This window comes from Protopterus annectens, chromosome 7.part0 (genome assembly GCF_019279795.1).
Source record: "Protopterus annectens isolate FY-2018-M chromosome 7.part0, PAN1.0, whole genome shotgun sequence".
Lineage (NCBI taxonomy): Eukaryota > Metazoa > Chordata > Ceratodontiformes > Protopteridae > Protopterus > Protopterus annectens.
In genome coordinates, this window is record NC_056739.1 from 747,273,168 (window position 1) to 747,291,134 (window position 17,967).

Sequence of the window (17,967 nt, forward strand, 5' to 3'; positions counted from 1 at the left end):
GCTCAGCAGTGCCAGGGGCAAACAATACAACCAATTCTTTCCTGTCTCAGCTATTAACTTTCTCAATTTGTTTTTTAATATTCCATTATGCCTTTCAACTAGCCCTGCAGATTGCGGATGGTATGCACAATGATTTTTTTAAAGAAATACCAAAATGCTTACTTAACTGCTGTATGGTTTGGTTTACAAAGTGTGTGCCATTGTCACTGTAGATCCTTTCCGGAATGCCGAATCTAGGGATGATTTCTTTGACAAGTACTTTTGCCACCGTGGCTGCATCTGGATTTTTGGTTGGAAAACATATCTACAATGACAAGACAATACTTCTTATTTTCACATTTGTTCACTTCTATGAAATCCATACAGATAGTGTGAAATGGATATGGTGGTGTAGGGAAACTCCCTTGCTTGGGCTTTAACGCCCCTTGTGCATGATGTTTGTTGCAAATCTGACACGTCAAACAAAATTTTTTAGAGTAGTTTGTAAATCCGTACGTTGTGAACACCTGGTTCACCAGCTGTACCATCCCCCCTGTTGAGACATGGCACTGCCCATGGCTCAACAAAGCTGCATATCTAAACAAATTAGATGGTAGTATCGGTTTCCCTTCTTTAGAGATGTACAGCCCCTTTTCGAGAATTGCTCCTCATTTTACCCATCTTTGTTTTTCAGCTTGCATAGTGAGTGTCTGCATTGTTTTTAACATTTCTAAGTCTAAAATCTCAGAGGGTTGTAATTCCTCATTTAAAAGAAATACTTCTGTAGCTGCTTGTTTTGCAGCTGTATCAACTCTCGCATTACCTTTTGAAATCCTATCTTGTTGCTTGGTGTGAGCTGTGCATTTACAAATGGCTATTTTCTGAGGTAACTGAATAGATTCTAAAAGATCTAAAATAAACTGTGCATGATTTATAGGTTTGCCAGTAGATGTTATCATTCCTCAGTTTTTCCACTGTTGTGTAAAAACATGTACAGTAGAAAAAGCGTACTGGCTGTCAGTAAAAATGTTTACACATTTACCCTTTGCTAAGGTACATGCCCGTGTCAAGGCAATCAATTCTGCTGCCTGTGCAGATAAGTTGTGTGGTAAAGGTTTTGCTTCTATAATCTCAGTGTCAGAAACTACTGCATATCCTACTAGGTTCTGTCCTGCAGGACCCCTTTTGCACGAACCATCCACGTAGTATGCCACCTCGGCATCATCCAAGGGGACATCCGTGAGATCTTTTCTAGGTAGTGTCTTTTGCTCAATTACCTGCAGGCAGTGGTGCGGTGTGCCATCTGCAGGGGTTGGGAGCAGAGTAGAAGGGTTCAAAGTCGTGCATCGCTCAATTGTCATGTGAGGTTGGCTCAACAATATAGTCATACAGGAAAGATGCCTAGCAGGGGAAAGATATGCCACCTTTTCTTGTAGTAAAATAATCATGACTGCATGAGGCACTCTCAAAGTGAAAGGGTGGAATAAGACTACTGAGGCCGAAGCCTGTACTGCCATTGCAGCTGCAACTACTGCCTGTACACAGTGGGGAAAGGATCGTGCCACTGGGTCTAGTTGTGATGAATAGTAAGCAATGGGGCATTGCTTATCCCCATGCTGCTGTGTTAATACTGACATCATGTAACCCTGCTTACAATCTACAGTTTGGAAAAAACGTTTATGGTAGTTTGGTAATCCCAGAACTAATGAGGATGCTATTAACTACTTCAGTTTGCAGAAATTGTATTAAATCCTGTGCTGCCATAGGCTTCTTATATATATAAGGTCAGTCAGAGGTGCAGATTCCAAAGCATAGTTTGGAATCCAGTTCCGGCAAAAATTAGTTGTACCCAGGAAGGACATAATTTCCTTCTTGGTAGTGGGTTTTGGTGCTTGCAAAATTGCTACTTTTCTGTCCTCATCTAATGTTCTACCTTCCTTGGATATTACATATCCCAGGTATTTGACTTGTTTTTTTCCAAAGCTGCAGTTTATTTTTATTTATCTTATGTCCTTCAGCGGCTAAAAATCATAATAGCGCTATGGTATCTTCTTTACAAGCTTGCTGGGTGGGGGCCGCCAGCAAGATGTCATCAACATAAAGTAAAATCTGACTGCCTCTTGGTGGGGTGAATCCCGCCAAGTTGCTTGCCATTTCTTGTGAGAATATTGTTGGACTTTCACAATACCCCTGTGTTAGTCGCGTGTATGTATACCTTTTCCCCTGAAATGTGAATGCAAACCAATACTGGCTGTCAGGGTGTGTCAGTATCGAAAAGAATGCATTGCTGATGTCTACCACAGAAAAATACTTCTGTTGAGGTTTTAAATCATTCAACAGGGTGTGTGGGTCTGACACCGTAGGTGCCCTTGGTATTACTGCATCATTTACAGCTTGTAAATCTTGGACCATACGCCATTCTCCATTTGCTTTTTTAACTGGAAATAAGGGTGTGTTACATGGTGAATCAGGAGATTCTACTAGTATCCCTCCTTTAAGTAAGGTTGCTATAATAGGCTTTATCCCTGCCTCTGCATCTTTTCTTAAGGGATACTGTCTTTTTTGTGGTCTAAATGCTGACTTTGGCATGATAGTAACTGGTCCCGCTGTACGAATAAGTCCTACATCTGACTTTCCTGTTGACCAGAGAGTCTCTGGTATATTTTGTAAGGCATTTCCTTCCTATTTTAACAGGAGTGTCAATCAGCTGCCCTCACCAGACTGTAAGTGCACAGCTGGGTTGGTCTGTGTTATCCAGTTCAACTTCTGTATTTGTATTCCCTGTTCTGACAGTTCTAATTCTGTCTGTTTTTCCCATCTCGTGACTTTTTCTCCTAGGTCTGCCCATTCTATATTTTTGTTCTTGGTTAAGCTAACATGTGGTAATCGATTAGATTTATAAAGTGCAAAGAACTCCTGGGGCAATGAACAGCTGGCTACACTGTTCCCTTCTGTGTCCCAGTACAGGTTACGCAATATCAATCTGTTTGCATGATTCTTAAACAATTCTTGCTCATATTCTTTATCAGGTCCTGGTGTATTACAGTAATACAGGGTACAGTGCAACAGGTGTTGCTTATCAATGTCAAGGGAGGGGAACTTGCTGATGGCTACATTCATTAATTCTTCAGTCACAGTCCCTGGACCAGTCGTAACCAAGTCCTGGCTGTACCAATAAAACATTTCACCCTCCAATTGCACTGCAAAGGTATCAATTTGTTGCTGTGCTTCCATACCCTGCATGGTTGGGACTACTGCTATACTTAATAGTTGCATGAGGTCTCTGCCCAAGAGGTTTACTGGGCATTTTGCAGAAACAACAATTTTGCTTTTCTGAATCAATCCTGAAACTGGATCAGTTATTGCAATATTACGGGAGAGGGGCTCCCGATACAGCTGTCCATTAGCTGCTTTTACCAGTATGTAATCAGGTGACTCCGTGTTTTCTGGCAGTTTGGAGGGATGTATGAGGGTTCGTGATGCCCCTGAGTCACACAAGAATTTGACTTCCCTCCCTTCTACCAAGAGTGTAACTTCTGGTTTCATGTCTGCTAAATAGAGCTCCAAGCTCAATAAAGCTAGGTCTAATATTTAATTTTCTTCATTGTCACTAACTTCCTGCACTTCCTCTATCTCTTCTGTCACATCCTCTACTCCCTCTATCACATCCTCATTTGTCCTTTCTTCGCTATCCCCTTCTAGTGATTCCTGACTACCATATAGTCAGTCCTCACCCTCCTTGTCTACCGTTGTTGCCTTCTTATTTTTCCTGCAATCCTTTGCCAAGTGTCCCTTTTTACCGCATTTAAAACATTCACCCCTTTTCTTTCGCCCTTCAAAGTCCTCTGATCATTGATCAGATTGTTTGTTTCCCTGTGCATTTTTCTTGCCCTTTTTCCTGGACTGTACTACATAAACTTCTGCTCCATCTTCTACAGAAAATATTTGAGCTTTCTTTTTCTTTTTGCTATTAAAATGCCTTTCGGCATGCCTAGCATATTCAAGTAATGACTGTAACCTGCTTGTACGATGGTCTACCATGTGTTTTGTAATAAAACTGCTTATAGGTGCAATACTGCCCTTTAAAAATGCATTCTTTAACTGCTGTTCATATGGGGAATCTTGTGTTTGATCTTCAGGAACCTGCATTCCACAGTGGTTATTAAAACATTCTAATAGTCTGGCATAATACCGGTCAATAGTTTCACCTTCTTGTTGGATACATTGATTAATGCAAGTCCAGTCTGCCCTAGGCTTCCATTTTTCAGAGATGCGGTCTGTAAGACCTTTTACTCTGTTGTCTAATTCTGCGCTGCTATGTGGGAGGGGTCTTTGTGCAGCATCACGGGGATTCCAGTTCCCACTAACCATGTGCCAATCTGGCCCCACAATTTGTCTAACTACCTTTTCTACCTCTTCTCCATTTAGGTTATAACTCAGCCTCATTCCTTGTATATCTTCTGAGAATTTTCTAAAATTAACTTTTGGATGGGGAATTCCCTCAGTTACTTTCCGGATATCTTCCGGAGTCCAGGGTCTATACACTAAAATAGTTGGGTCCTGATTATCTTGTCCTGCCTGAGGATTGGGTACTTCTATAAGTGGGCATATTTCTTCTTCACCCATAGATCGTGAATTCTTAACCATTTGCCATAACTCGATGCCTTCATTTGAGTTACCTGCCTTTGTTTGAGACCTGGTCCCGATGGGATCTCTAATAAATGGTTTTACTTTTACAATGTCTCTATTTTCAATGATGACAGGATATCATAGGGGTGGACTAACTTGTTCACTTGCTTCATATTCTTGTAAGGGAGGAGGAGGGGCCGATGCTATTACTAAGTTATTGTTCTCCTTATCTAAAAACATTGTTTTTGAATTGTTTTTTTATTCCCTACGGTTTACTTCCTCAATCCACCTGTGTGCCTGAGAAATTCCTAATTTATGTTGCTTTTTTACCCGACCTTTGGAATCGGTTTTGAGCTGTTTGACAAGTTTGATAAGCGAGGATTTTTCCAATTTTCCATTGAATTCATACTTATTAACTCATTTTGAATAATATTTAATATTGTTGGCTCACTGCAACTGCATGTATTTTGCGTCTTCTGTTAACGGGGGATTTTGGGGTCTTTTTGTGCAATTATTACCCATTTTGTTCTACCCTTTTGATCATTATGTAACTTCTCTTATTTTTAACGTGGTACCATGGATTTTGTTATAGTGACTGCCTACTTATTCTGTTTCTCCTGATCTATGACAAGACAGTAATCTTTTCTGTCCCTGACTTGTAAGAAAAATACAGTCCTGACAAAAACAATATAAATCTAGTCCCTGATCTAAAACAGAAAACAGAGAAAAGTAGATTCACCTTACCTGAGCCTACGTAATTGATCACCTGATTCACGGAGACCCGTCCTTCAGTCGCAGATCAGAAAGTGGCTGGCCTCTTTTGAACGACAATTCAGTCGGAGGGCTTTTCAAATAAGAAGAACCGATTTGGTTTCTTCCCCATACGGTTTCAACCACCTGGCCCGTCTGATCCGAGGTGAAGAGAGGGGTCCGGTCCGAAGGACCAATCTGTCAAAGGAAAAAACTTCAAAGGCCAATTCACGTAAGGTTCAAGCAAGGCACCCTTTATTAACTTGCAGCAAGGAGACAAAGCATGCTGGCAGAATGGTTTGTCTGAACATTAATTATTAGTATGGTATTTTTATACAGTTCTTTCCATGTCACACAGAAATGTTACTTCTATTGCTGACGTAGTTAGACACAGCTTTCTGTATTGTTCTACAGAAAATGTTACTAGACTAATTGCTGACTAATTGAGAATAACTGCTGATTTACAAAACATTTGAGAAAAACAACCTGGCCTTGGGGCTTATTTTAGCCCACCACAAACTTTCAATTCTTCAATTGTGCAGTTCTAATATATGTGTTACATTTTGCCTAGATTCAAGGTACATTTCTAGCTTAGGTACAAGTAATGCTGACTACGGTTTATACTTTCAAGCATCCACTGTGTTCTTTATCAAAGCTTCTAGCAGCTGTGTACTTTCTCATGGCATAAGCAGAAAATCAATAACTCTTTGTTAAGTCTCATGACACTAGTAGAAATGAAATACTTCTTATTATTTTCATGACCTTAGCAGAAATCAAATGCTTCTTGTTAAGTTTCTAATGGCTGTGCAGATTCATGCAGTGTGAACAGAATAAATGTATTAACTCTTTTAAACCTCAAATGCACTAAGCATGCATATTACTAATACATATTTTTCTAACACACAGGGACCCAAGGGCATTAAGGCTTCTACTGCTAAAAATCCTACCCCTTCTGATAGAGACTCCAGGGCACTGGATAGATGGGGTAAGAAGGTTTACACTTCTGCATCCTTGGCTATTAGGGCTTTAAACTGCCAGTTTCATATGTTAAAGTATCAGCAACATGTTATTGGATTGCTTAAACAGAAAATGATGTTGATTCCTGACTGTGTGGAAAATAAAGAATTACAGGATTTAATGCATTCTGCTGAACATGTTGGAAAACATACTTTGCAGTGTGAATTTGATTCATTAGAGGCCTCTTGCAGGGCTGCTGTTACTGGGTCTGTGCTCAGAAGGCATGCTTGGCTTAAGGAGCAGTCTTTGCCTGATCATGTTAAAGCTAAATTTTTGGATGCTCCCTTAAATCAGGACCACCTGTTTGGCAACAAGGCTGAGGAAGTTCTTAAAAAGATGGAAGATAAAGCTAAATCTATGCAAACTGTTAAAGATTTCTTACAAGTTCAGCCTCCTAGATTTAGTAGGCATGGGCCCTCTAAGAAGTGGTCCTTTCCAGCCCCTTCCAGGTCTTCCCAAGCCAAACCCAGACACAGCAGAAACCCCAGTTCAGTCCCAGGGGACACACAAGACTAAGCAGTGGGGGGTTTCTGTACCCAAATCAGGGAATAGTAAGTCTCCCTCCTATGGAAACTATCTCAATGACTTGCTTTTAAAACTTCCAAGCACTTCCCAGTTGAATGCTCCTTTAGGCGGAAAGATTGGTCTGCAGGCCAAAAACTGGTAACTCGTTACCCAATACAAATGGGTTTTAAATATAGTGTCCCAAGGATACAGATTTCACTTTCACACCTTACCAATACCAAGCGGGTGGCCAGATCTATCGCCACATCAGTGGGCAGTGGCCCAAAATCAAATACTCTCTCTCTCAAGCATGGGGCTATTCATTTGGTACCAGAAGAGGAAAAGGGACAAGGTTTCTATTCAAGACTTTTTCTGGTACCCAGAAAAGGCAACACATAGCATTCTATCCTGGACCTTTCTACTCTAAATACCTTTCTGGTGATTCCAAAATTCAAGATGGTGAATCTTCACCAGCTGCTTCCTATGCTAGGCAAAGATGCATGGTTGGCAACACTAGACTTAAAAGAAGCATACCCTGTACATCCCTATCAGGGAGTCTTGCAGAAGATACCTATGCTTCAAAGCAGGCTACATGCACTATCAGTTCTCTGCATTGCCCTTTAGCTTATCTACTGCACCCAGGGTATTCACAAAATGCCTAGCTCCAGTCATTGCATTTTGCAGGCAAAGAAATACTCAAATGTACCCATACCTGGACGATTGTCTAATTCAGGCAGAAAGCCAGGGCATACTTTTGAATCATCTGGCCTTTGTTCAAAGGGTACTGACTTGTCTGGGGTAAACCATAAATGAAAAGAAATCACACCTGGTACCCTGTCAACAAATTATATTCCTGGGAGTAAGCTTGAGTACAACTTCCCAGATGGCTTTCCTCATGCCAGAGAAATGGATTCATTTGACAACCTACTTCAAACAAGTGGCCACAAAAACCCAGTTATCTGCAAGGCAAATACTGCAAGCCTTGGGGTTCATGGCCTCCTGCATTCTTCTAATTCCATATGCAAGGCTGCATATGAGGAAACTGCAGTGGTATCTCAAAAGCCTATGGTGTCAACATTCACAGGATCTAGAAACAATGATTCCTATCATACCTAGCCTACGCCTAGAGTTCCGTTGGTGGGCAGAGGCCTGCCACCAAAACAGGGGACTACCATTCACATTACCCCCCGCCATCCAAATCTTAACAACAGATGCATCAGATTATGCATGGGGGACACACCTGGCAGGGAAGTGCATTCAGGGCAAATGGAACCCAAATCAAATGCACCTACACATCAATCAAAAGGAAATGTTAGCTATACAGAATGCTCTGACAGCTCTCAAGGACAACATTCTTCCAGGACAAGTAATGGTAAAGACGGACAACACCATGGTCATGTGGTGCATAAACAAGCAGGGGGGTACACACTCTTACCTCCTCTGCAGACTAGCCATGGCCTTGTGGAACACAGCCTTGAGCTACCAAGTGAATCTACAAGCTCAATTCCTGCCAGGAACACTAAATACACTGGCAGATGAACTAAGCAGAAAGCTCATGGACCCACACGAGTTGAAAATGGAACCAAGGAATTTCAACATGTTGACAAGCAAATGGGGGAGCCCAGATATAGACCTGTTTGCCTCCCCCCAGAACCATCAATTGGACAAATTTTGCACAAGGATTCCCCACAAACTAGCTTGTAAAGTGGATGTAATATCCTTCAGCTGGAAAAACCTATCAGTTTATGCCTTTCCTCCTCTGCCTCTGCTCTCCAAGGTACTACTAAAGATCAAACAGGACAAGCCAAGGACGATGTTAATTGCACCAGACTGGCCACACCAACACTGGTACTCCCTCCTGCGCAGTGTGTCAAGCTTGGCCCCATGGCACCTGCCTCAGACTCCTTCCCTGTTCTGTCAGCAGGAGAACCAGATTCTGCACCCTCAGCTGCAAACCCTGAACCTAGCAACCTGGCTAATTACCTAATCTCTCCTTTACCACCCCTCAGTAAATCAGTGATGGATATCATTTTAGAGGTTAGGAGGCCTAGTACTAGAAAATCTTGTGCTGCAAAATGGAAACGATTTTGTACCTGGAACCAATCTCAAGGGATGAGCACAGCAGCGTCCAATTTACCTCAGATTATACAATGTTTGACTAAGATGCTTCATAAGGGATTGTCCTTTTCCTCCATCAAAATTCATGCTTCAGCCATTTCAGCTCATTATAGCACAGAGCCTCCCCTCTTCTCTCACCCACTGCTCAAGCAGTTCCTCAGAATGCCCAAAAATGTAAGGCCACCCAGTAGAGCTCCAACTCCAGCCTGGGACCTTAACTTTGTCTTGGAGAAAATCACTCTTCCTCCCTTTGAGCCAGCTGCTACTACAGATTTAAAATCCCTTTCCTGGAAAACAGGTTTCCTTTTAGCAATCACTTCTGGAAGAAGGGTATCTGAATTACAGGCCCTTATGGTAGTGGAGCCTTTCATCATGTTTCATGCAGACAGGGTGTCCCTCAGAACCAATCCTTCCTTCATGCCCAAGGTGGTATCCATTGTGGCTCCTAATCAGTCCATTCGTATGCCTACCTTCTTTCCTAACCCAGAGAACAAAGGGGAATGGATACTGCACTCAGATGCATACAGACAACTTAGATTCTACTTGGATAGGACTAAACCTCAAAGGAAATCTGAACAATTGCTGGTGGCATTTGCTGCAGGGACAGAGGTGAAAGCTGTTTCAAAGCAAACCATTTTAAAATGGATAGGCCACTGCATTCATTTCTGCTATAAGCACCATGGAAAACCTATCCCACAAAGCATCAGACCCCATTCAACCAGGGCTGCATCTACCTCTACAGCCTTTCTCAGGGGTGTCCCTACAAGGGACATCCTAGAAGCTGCTACCTGGAGTTCTGTACATACTTATCATTTGCCAATTTTCTCTAAATCCAGAGCTGGTGTTGCCACTGCAGTCTTGCAGGGCCTTATAGCTGGTCCTAATTCTATTTAAATTCTTCCTGCCAACCTTAGCTTTGGGAATCTACCCAAATGTAATGACTGCAACAGTGAAACATGAAGAACATAGTACAGTTGTGTACACTTACCATAAATGTAGATGTTTGAGTGTATTCACTGTTGTAGTCCTGGTTACCCTCCCTCCAGCCCCCTTTCTTCTTTTGGCTATACCTCTACTCTCACTTACTATGCTCAAAAAGTTTTTTGGTGTATTTGCTTTTTTGTTGGAGATATATGCTTGTATTATAGAATTAATTGCTTCCCATTACGGGCATACCTGACATCTGGGGCAAGAAAAACTGATGTAATGGCGTCAGCTGCATGTTTTATACCCCTGACGACCTGATGTCATGGAAGAAGGGGCAGCAACTGATGCAGGACTCAAGATTTTTTTAATCAGGCCAACTGAGGGCTACTGGAAGCAGATAACCCAAATGCAATGACTGCAACAGTGAACATCTACATTTATGGTAAGTGTACACAACTGTACTTTTTTCCATCCCTTTCAACTTTCTGGTTTAAAAGCCTGCATCTGCACTTGTTTTCCACCTTTCCTGTAACTAATCTAGTCTAAATACAGATTTGCTGTATCCAGGATTGTTTATAAGCTTCTGAGCCCACCACCAATCCTTTCTGTGTTGGAGGGAAGCCTTCTAGCTTTTCAGTGGGAGTAGTAAGCACTAGATATCCTATCTACCACAAAAGGAGTGGTTTCAGGCCCAGATATTGTAGTTTATTGGCCGTTTGGTCAGTTTTTCCATCCCTTTCAACTTTCTGGCTTAAAGCCCGTGTTTGTGCGGGTTTGTGTTTGTTTAAGCTCTGCTAAGCGGCACAGAGCTGAGGTAAACTATTACTGGTGCCAGAAAGTCTACTCTTCAGTTTTTCCCTTAGATCTTGCTAGTTCTTTCTCTCTTGCACTTCAGATAACCTAATCGCTTTGCACTTCAACAGGTGTTTGTACCGAAGTGCCATCAGCACTAGTCATTCTTTACAGAAATAGCGCCAGTACTTAGTAGTTATGACCACTCCTCCTGGTACACTTGGGCATTCTGAGGCAGTGCAGCAACTGCCTCATGTACACAGACAACCCTCTCCTCTTACCTCCCAACACTCAGACTTGTGAGAGATGCACTTATATCACCCAACTGGAAGCTTTGCACTGTCCAGCCAAGACCGGATTAGCTGGTCCAGAGAAGAAGGTCAACACCTGCACCACACCACAAGGAACACATAGCCCTCCAAAACACCCAGCTCTCACATAAAAATACAAACCACACACCCACCTTTGCGGTAGCTCTCAACATAAATTTACCCAAACAGCAGAGACTTCCAAGACAGAAACACACTCTACCACCACAACACAGCACAAACCACAGGACACATAGCTCACCTCCACAGTGTGCCCCTCAACCTAAGCCCCTAAGGCTAAACACCTTGCCCACTACACTAATCATAGGTGACTCAATAGTGAGGCACACAGATGTCCCACTCACCAGGTTGAATAAGGAGAAGGTAACAGTCAGCTATCAGGTGCCAGAATCCAACACATAACACATGCACTCAGGTCACTACAAGTACAAGTATGACTATGTCATTGTCCATGTGGGTGTGAATGAACTGAGACGTACCTCCCTGGACTACATGAAAAAAACATGGTGGAACTCTTGGATTATGTGGCCCAGGCAGGTATGACACTAGCCCTGAACAGTATGCTACCGTCACCCAGAATGATAGCGCAGTACAAACAAAAAATGATTGACTTCAACAGTTGCCTAAGTTTCTGGTGTCATTCTAAGGGGATCCAGTATCTGTCTGCTTGGGATGACATGACTGACAGACCTCAATGCTTTGCCAGAGATGGCCTGCATCTGTCACCCCTGGGTTTCCGAGTACTGGCTAAGGCTCTTGCCACCCCTACAGTGCCTTTTTTCGGTGGTGCTCCAAAGACCAAATTACCACCACAACAGCTATAAATAAATGCAATCTGTGGGTCATGCTGCTCAATGCTAGAAGTCTAAATCTCAAGATGCACTCGCTCAAAGCATGCCTCAAAATGGAGAACATTGTCATTTGTGCTGTAATGGAGATCTGGTTTAAAGCGGCAGAAAGCACCCCTGCGCTACCAGGCTATAACTCATTCCACACCTTTCGGCCTCGAAACATGGGCTCCAAAGGTGGTGGTGTCTCCATATTCATAAAGGAAATGCACACCTCCAGACTTGTAGCCCAATATAACACATCTCAGATACTACAACTAACATTGGTGGCAATCCAGGTCATAGCCTGCTATAGGTCCCCAACCATGTTCCTTGAGTCTCACTCCACGTTCCTAAGCATCCTGGAATCTATCAAGGTCCAGCCCAACACTCTCATACTAGGAGACTTCAACTACCCCTCCATCAACTGGGAAAACTACTCAAGCACCAATAAAATGGACCATTGTTTCCTGGAATTCATCAGTTCCAATGCTCTGGACCAGCTCATTCTGACCCCCACTAGAGGAAGCAACATCCTTGACCAGTTATTACTAACATGGGCGACTGTTGCTCTACACCAATAGTCAATCCCTCCCTGGTCAGATCTGACCATAAACTAATCACCATGGAAATCCACCTCTCACCCTCCCCCCGCAAAGGTAACCATCTTGAAAAACTTCTCCAAAGCTGACTTTGGACTCCTAAAAACAGAGATGGCTAACTTCACGGCACCCATACCAATGGAAAATAGCTGCATGACTGCTGAATCATACGCCAATGCACTGTACGACCATGTACATAAATGCATGGAACTAGCCATACCCAACAGAAACAAGATGCTCTCCTCCAAAAAAAGGAAGCCAATCTAGTGGTCCCCAGACATTAATAAACTCTACAACAGAAGGAAGAAACTGTTGCAGAAAAAGGTGATGTCCCAAGACTGGAAAAGCTCCCATATTAGCCTCAACAAAAAGTTGTGATCCCTCATCAAATCCTACAAAGCCAGCTATGAAGGCGGAATCACGGCAGACAATAAAAACAATCACAAAGACTTCTATAGTTATATCAAGAGCCTCCACGGCAATACCCAGATTTGCTCTGAGTTACTGCACAATGGTACCTCCTATACTGAGCCAACAGATCTTGCCAACATACTGGCCAACAGATTCAGTGCCAACTTTACCCTCCCCAAAGGACCAATCACAGTACCGGTAGAATGCCAGGCACCCAGCATTACTGCAGCACAGGTTAAAGCTGCATTGTCCAAGGCCAAGAATACAGCTTCCATGGGACCCAATAATATCCCTGGCTGTGTTCTACATAAACTACAAAGTGAACTTGCACCACATCTGTGTGCACTGTTCAGCCACAGTCTCACCTCAGGCTTTGTCCCTACCAAATGGCGCACTGCTACAGTCATCCCTCTCCATAAAGGAGGAGTGACTACAGACTCTGGGAATTATTACCTCATTAGCCTGACAAGTCTGATATGTAAAGCTATGGACTGCTTCATCACAGACATGATTTACAAAGATATAGGAAATCTCCAAACTCTGGACCCCACGCAGTTTGGCTTTGTGAAAGGGAGATCATGCCTGCTCAACCTCATTGATTTCTTTGAGTCAGTCATCAGGGCTGCAGATGAAGGTAAGGCAGTGCATACAGCCTACCTCGATCTGGCCAAGGCCTTTGATACCATTTCTCACTCGGGAATTATTGATAAACTCACCAAACTAGGCATCAATCCCTATATCACTAGGAGGGTTGCAAATTGGCTCACAGATAGAACACACAATGAAAGTAGCGAACTCTAAGTCAGACTGATGACCAGTCATGAGTGGAGTCCCACAGGGATCGGTCCTGGGTCCTCTACTGAGTGGCATCTACTTCTCAGAAGTCCAGGCCAACACAAAGGGGCTCCTGCTGACCAAGTTCGCAGACAACTGCAAGCTGGGAGCCATTATTAACTCCCCAAGTGATGCAGACATCCTACAGAAAGGCCTCACTGAGACCAATGACTGGTGTCAAAACCATGGCCTTAAGCTTAACGCCAAAAAATGTGTCATCATCCCTTTAGGTAAAAACTCAGTTCCCACTAATTACCACATCGATGGGTGCCCATTGAACACTGAAGGCGTTATAAGAGATTATGGGAAGCTGGTTTACAGCAACCTCTCCTTCGACCACCACATTGCCACTGTGGTCAGAAAATCCTTCTATGTGGCAGATCTCATTACCAAGGGTTTTGCATCCAGGAAAATAGAGGTCATTGTCTCTCTCTACTCTTCCCTCATTACACCAGTCATTGAGTATAATGCCCCATTTGGCATGTTCCTCACTAGACACTTGCAACAGCTGGAGAGGCACAGAAGTACCTCACAAAGAGGATCCTAGGCATTAAACACGTCCTACATGGATAGACTCAAAAGACTCCAGCTATTCTCTGTCTCATGTTGCCTACTTGGAGGCGATCTCTGCTTGACTTACAAAGCCATGTCTGACCCAGCTCTGTTAGAAATGCTACATCTAAAGAAATCCCAATCCCGCCACACCACATGCTCCAGAGACCTCAACCTCATTACCACAATCAATAGAACATGCTGGAGGGACAGGTTCCTCACCCAGAGACTGCCCATGCTCTGGAATAGACTTCTTATGCATGTCAAGCAGAGTACCTCGCTGTCCCTCTTCAAGAGAAATCTTGATGAGTGGATGGGTAATAGAAAGTTCTTCCTCGGGATCACTCCAGTGGATCTACTTGATAGAGGCACTGGGAACTAACATCGGGCAGCACGATGCCAGGGCACTTCTATGGGCTAGGCTTGTAAAGGCACTAGGGCCATTAGTCTAGTACACACCTATGAACCTATGATGAATTGACCAAAATTTGCACATTCTGCAAATTTTTTCAGTTGAGATGTATAGTTGGAGCTGCGCGCAGCGTAGGCAGACATGGGTGGGGAGCTGGTAGTGTTGCTGTACTACGCAGTCACACATTTTGGCAAACCTCTCAAATGCCCAGATTTTCCCCTCATATGTTTGGGTTGTTCTTATTACATTTGTGGTTTTCTAGTAAATCACTGAGGATTAAGACACTAAATAATTACACAGATTTGCATTTCAGACTTTGTATCTTTCAGAAAATGTATACTGATATAAAATATTTTATTCTGGCAACTTTCTGATCTAAGAGCAATATTTAAAATGTGTCCCTATTTTTGGAGCTTTACTCCCCTCCCCAACCACACACTCTTTGCTTTGTCAAGATTTATTGCGCCAAGGGGCTGAGAGGAAGGCATTTTCGTCACGACTGCTCTTAATGAATCAGGGAGAAATCCAGAAGTAATCAGAGACACTTAAAAATATTAGTACGAATGCCTTGAACTATTGACGGAACAATGAGATGTGAATCAGTATTCATTTTGTGATGTAAAAGAAGTATATAAAAATTAGAGCTGTCCCAAAAAAATCAGGGACGATTGAGAAGCAATTTGGTTATTTAAAAACGTAGCAATAGCCCTGGATGTCCGTAGATCATTTTATGGTGTTTCTAATGATGTCTGTCAATAATTAATTATGTTAGTTAGCGCCAGTTTCACGTGTGAAAACTCGTCAAATAAGAAAGGGCAGTGGTGGCAGAGGCCTCCAGTAATTGGCCCTTTTCAAACTTCGAAACAACATAAAAATTGAAGGAGACAAATGTAGAGCTCTCAACCTTCCATCTCGAAAACGAGGAACACTAGCCGTTATAATGTGGAACAAATGGTCAAAATAGGGAACACATATTAACGAGCAACTTCAACTAGGAAGGTAATAGGATGGTTAAACATGCTGTTCTTTTTTTATTATTAAAAAAGATATTTTAATGATTTGATATGATTCATTTCCTTTGCCATGGATAGCTGTTAAACATTTCCTAACACTGAAGGTGTGACTGACCCTTTTCGATGTCGACTTCGAGGAAGATAAACATCTCATAATGAGGTGCAATTGACAGGTATGATAACAGCACTGCGAACTAACTGAACAGCAAAATAAATAGTGCCAAAGTGTGGGGTGTAACACTACAGACACATCTGCCGAAAACTGCAATATTAAGTTGTCAGATGATAACATACCATTATCTGCAGTCAAAAGCAAAACTACAATATTCCGGGAATTGCAAACGTAAACAAGGAAATGACGTTTTTCCTGTCGACTCAATTTATTTCATTTAAACACATGCAGACAGAAACGTGAGACTAATTCCAGAAACAGTTGTGTATGTAAATTAAACCCGATGTACTATGGGATACATACATTATATAAAATAAATGTATGATATGTTTTAAGTTATATAGTTCAGTTCAGGCTTGAGATATGTACACAGTAAAGAAAGCATTTAAACAGAAATTAACATTTTATATATGAACACCCTAGGCTCCTGTCACCTCCAGATTAAAAAGGGATACCAATACACTGAAGGTTGTTTTTCTTTATTAGTTAGCTATCGTCAGTGAGGTTTATCCTTACCTGTTACTCTTTTTAGAGAAGCAGAATATGATGATGAGGTGTATGAGTTTATGATTAATAATTACTCAACTGTGAAGCTTAACAACCTTTGCAGTATCCTTGTCTGATTCTCACTGACGGTAATAGGTTAGTAAATAGAAGTGTGGTTTTATATTAGTGTTTCTTTAGTACGGTGTAATGCGTGTGGTTAGTGATATCAGTTTGTACCGACTTCCCAATGATAGCGGTGGAGCAAATCGTTTGTTTCTGCTTATTATATTTTCTACAGGCAGATTAATTAGCAGTTGACAGCCGTGAAACAAATGGGTTGTTTCTTCCTGCTGGTCGTTGTGTTAATGTTCTTCTAACTTCCTGTAACACAGTTGAGGGTATAGAAGCATATGTGTTCACCTCTGATAGATGAAACCCGAATGTATGTCGTTATTAAACCACTAATTTTAAGAAGAGACGAAACTCTTGTGTATATCGTTATTTAGTTACTCCCAAGCCTCAGTGATTTGTCCAAAACCACAACGTAAGTGATCTGGTTTCCCTGCCAAAAGGCGAGTGTCGCTAACGGTTACATGGCTTCGAAAGCCGGTGAAACACTAATTACAGGGGAAGATAACTAAGTACATGGAGCAGACAAAAATCCATGCTTTACAAAGAATTATGAATTGTCACCGATACATAACCTTGAATAATGTGTTCTCTACGTGGATGTCGGCATTCACCTGTCCACCTTCACTCTCAAGGTGAATTTTTTGACATCCAAATCATGCCAATATGATAATGGGGTTACGATCGGTTACTCCATCACAAACCTCTAGATTTCCTTATGGGGCAGCCGGTGTACTATTAGAACAGCTAACGCTTGAATGGGTAAATGGGGTTGGGGTTATTTCACATTATTTTTTATAGGTGATCAGAAGGGATTATACTTTTTTTCCAGTATTAGTAGCTCTTCGTTATAAAGTGAAAAGACATGTGCCTTTAATAGGTTCATAGGTTCATACTAGGCTATCTGCCCAAGGGCATTTATAAGCCTAGCCCATAGTTATGTGGCTTTCGCCACCCCTTTAGTTTGAATAAAAACTATGCCTATCATTTTTCTGTGCCTCTGTCAAGCAGTGACACTGAAGTAATCCCTGGGGTATATCTGCGATCTCCCATCCATTGGTCAAGATTCCTCTTGAACAAGGCCAGCGAGGTGCTCTGCCTCACATGTACCGGGATTTTGTTCCACAGCATAGGGAGTCTCTGGGTGATGAATCTGTCCCTCCAGCACGTTCTATTTATAACCGTGTCAAGGTTTAAGTCTCCCGCCCTTGTGGTTCTGAGGGATCTAGATTTTTTGAGGTGAAGCATATTCATCAAATCTGGGTTTGACATGGCCTTGTATGTCAGGCACAGGTCACCTCTGAGCAAGCGGTATGAGACTGAATAAAGCTGGAGTTCTTTCAGTCGGGCAGCATAAGACATATTTTTGAGACCCTTTATCCTTTACTGCCTGCTGCCAACCTGTGTTTGAAACTTGACTCTGATCAAGATTTGTTTTTGTTTTATATATACTGTTTATTTTAAAACAGCGTGTATTCACTATG

The 17,967-nt window shown here is 42.3% G+C and overlaps 1 non-coding gene across 1 annotated transcript; it reads left to right on the forward strand.

Annotated features, from left to right (window-relative positions):
* Positions 1–16,361: 16,361 nt before the first annotated feature.
* On the forward strand, positions 16,362–16,492 carry LOC122807349. The gene has a single exon (XR_006365656.1). It is a non-coding gene; the product is annotated as a U8 small nucleolar RNA (small nucleolar RNA).
* The last annotated feature ends 1,475 nt before the right edge of the window (positions 16,493–17,967 follow it).